The 3418-nt window shown below is 48.4% G+C and overlaps 1 long non-coding RNA gene across 1 annotated transcript; it reads right to left on the bottom strand.

The window, feature by feature from the left end:
• Positions 1-399: 399 nt before the first annotated feature.
• Positions 400-2191, bottom strand: LOC120713709. Its single transcript, XR_005691246.1, has 4 exons — positions 1946-2191; positions 1771-1842; positions 1493-1666; positions 400-653 (listed from the first exon to the last, which is right to left on the bottom strand). It is a non-coding gene; the product is annotated as an uncharacterized LOC120713709 (long non-coding RNA).
• Positions 2192-3418: the final 1227 nt, after the last annotated feature.

Consider the following 3418-nt stretch of genomic DNA (forward strand, 5'->3'; position numbering starts at 1 on the left):
GCAGTTTAGTACCGGCTGGTAGCTCCAGCCAGTACTAAACAGCTCCCATGGCTACTGTTTCTTGCGCCCGGTACTAAATGTGAGCGACAGATTAGTACCGGACGAAAGCGAGCCCGGCACTAACGCCCACGGACGAATGAGCCATTTTCTGGCAGTGCATGTAAATTGTGACGGAACTGGCCAACTTAAATGGGCTCCAGTGCATCAGTCGTCATTCCCAACGAGTCCGACATGATACACACTTGAAATTAAACCATCCAAGTCCGATAGTCCGTCAAGCACGCACAAAGGTACCCGATCAACCATCGCAGCCAAAGATGGACATATACAAAAAACTCGCAAAATCGAGTATAGACAGACTATAACATCTCATACAACAACATATAAAGGACACCACAGTGGAAATGGAAATTATTCCAACACAGAGTTCAAAGGTAGGTTAACATTAATGGAAGTCTTTTAAGTCCAGCACAAGGTTCAGAACATAGCAACAACAGAGGTTGATACCTCAGTAGAAGTAGCAAGGTACCCTCCTAATACACCATGTAATTAATTAGACGAATTAAGAAGAGTCGACCACCATGCCAACTGGTGGTCTCCCCTCCAAAACATCCGTCGATCACAATCATTAGCGAAACCCGTAGTCTTATCACCTGAAATAGAGTAAAACCACGGACCCTCAGTACATATAGATACTCGCATGACTTACCCAAATGATGTCTAGTGACCGACACCACTGCAGTGCATGTAGATGTACATTATGCCTAAATACATAGCAAATACAAATGTATCTAGAAAACCCAAAACAACCTATATTTTGCGACGGATTAAGTAGTTTTTTATTTACCAAAGTTTGGGAAAAGTTTTAAATCATTTCCCAGCAAGATTTACAGCCAACAAAAATCATTTTAAGATTAAAGATGACATAAAGTATTTTTGGGTCAAATTTTAGTGTTTTTCCTGCAAGGAAAATAATTACTATGACTTTATAAGACTGTTCTCCGTCTTTAAATCACAAAGAATTACAGGAACAAGATAAAATAGTAAGAAATTCAATGGAGTCACAACTAATCATGCTGGATCTATATAAAAAAATCACCAATATGGCACATGAGCTTGTTAACCGTAGATATTGCCATTAATAACAGATACCCAAAGATCTGTTTTTACAACAATAAAATTTGATCAAGCAAGTGAGAAAAGTTGATTTTCTGGTAGAACATGTCATCTATAGTACAACAAAATTAGTTTCGTGATTTTTAGGCATTCCTTCAATTTATGATGGATTACAAATTTGCAGCCATGTTTATCCAACCAAAAATAACAGAAAATAGGAAAAATTCAAAAAAAAAATCATCTAATACCAGATCCCACCTATATACATGCCATGTATTCACCAACTGGCGCATACACGCTCAAATATGGGAAGAACACCATTGGAACGCACAAAGAAGCACAGTTTGCGGTGGAACCCGGTGCGCACATCAAATACCTCGTCGTTTCCTTCGTTATAACCACTTCCAAGGGACAAGGAGTAGACCCGGTCGAGATGACACAGATGGCGCAGGATTTGGTGCGCTGGAACGGCCGAAACGCGCGGATGACGACGAGTGCACTGTGACGTCGCGGCGTGGCGGCGACCAAGGCGGCGTTCCCGGCGAACAAGCTGCGAACGTCCCCACGAAAGAAAGGTAACATGTCCAGCAAGGTAAGGCACACACCGTGGTGAAGTCCTTTTGCCAAAATAAAAGGGTTTTGTGTGGGGTTTACCTAAGGATGTCGCGACGGCGTTGGTCACCACGGCGGCCCGCGGCGGAAACTCTTGCGTTCCCGATGGAGGAGCTGCGAACGTGAAAAAAAAGCGCGAGAACCACCATCAGAATCGCAAGATGAATCCATTTGTGGGGTTTATTGGCCAAAAAGGCGACACAGAATAGGAGCTCACCTAGAGCATCACGACGGCGGCTCGCTGACGGGCACCTCCTACGGAGGCGCGCGTGGCCGGCCTGTGAGCTGAATCGGTGGAGGACCTCTTGAGATAGCTTACACCGCGAGGGACATGATTTTGGCGGGCTGATTTGGGATGATTTGGGAAGGGGGCGGAGCTCGGCTTCCTCCTTGCAATGGCGACTTGCGGCGGCAGCTCGGCTCGGCGAGGAGCGAGCGCGCGCACGCGTGGGAGAGGGACGAGGTGAGGTGAGCGCGAAACAGAGGGAAGGGCTCAGCTTCGGCTTTTAACGGCGAGGGCGGAGTCAACGAGGGCGGGCGGCGGTCGTCCAGGCAACGCCGCGGCGAAAGCGAGTGCCAGCGCGACGTCCCCGTGCCCTCACGCATGCGCTCGGGCGAGCTGGAAGACCGAGGAGGGTACGCGTTGGGGTCCAGATTTCCGGGTGGGGCCGGGACGCGGAGCCCAAGGGGGAAACCGCGGCGGCGGCGACGTCCTTTGCCGGGCGCGGCCTCGGCTCCTCCGGCCGCTGAGGCTGACGCCCTGGGCCCGCATGCTACAGTATTCCGGGGGGAGAGGGATAGGCCGGCTGACTGGTTGGCCCCTGCGACAGTGCACAACAGTATCCTCAATAAATCACCCTTGAAAGAATATTCTACTCTCTCCATTTCAAGATATAAGTTATTCTAATTTTTTTTAGAGAGTCAAAGTATTTTAAGTTTAACTAAAATTATATAAAAGATTATAAAGATTTATTATACCAGATATATATATTATAAAAATATATTCAATAAAAATCTAATGGTACTTATTTGGTATAATAAATGTTAGTATTTTATTATAAAAATTTGATCAAACTTAAAATGATTTGACTCTTCAAAAATTTAGAATGACTTACATTTTGAAACAGAGAGAGTAATACTCAACGTTACCTGTATTCCATCGTCCATCCATCCGGTGCCCATCCACAGCCAGCGCTGCTGTCGGCGCCGGCGCCCTGCCTCCACGACTTGGTCCTCAGGTCGCCTCCCCCTGCCTCGACGCCTTCCATGAGGCCCTCGTCGCTGCCGCCATCACCACCGCTCACGTAGCAGACCCCTCCTCTCAGCAGCCAGCAGCCAGCAGCCAGCAGCAGGCCGCAGTCCTCTCCACACGCCGGGTGGCCATGCCGGCAGCCGCGCCCTCTCCTCTTCCTCCCTAGCGGCCACACCCTCGCTCCTCCCCCATACCAGTGGCTGCACCCTCTCTCTTCCTCGCTAGCAGCCGCGACCTTCCTCTTCCTCGCCAGCGGCCACGGCTGCTGGAGTGCCAGGTGCATCTTCCTTCTTTGCACGGGCTGTAGCTGCACTGGACAGCTTTTTAGCAATTTCAATCGCTAAATTCATCTTATCGTAAAGAAATGCGAATTGGTCTCAGAATTGAGCTTTTTCTTTGTCATGCAGGGCCAATCTTGCATGTGGTGACAGTGGAGGA

The sequence above is a fragment of the Panicum virgatum genome, chromosome 6K (assembly GCF_016808335.1).
Source record: "Panicum virgatum strain AP13 chromosome 6K, P.virgatum_v5, whole genome shotgun sequence".
In the NCBI taxonomy this organism is placed as follows: Eukaryota; Viridiplantae; Streptophyta; class Magnoliopsida; order Poales; family Poaceae; genus Panicum; species Panicum virgatum.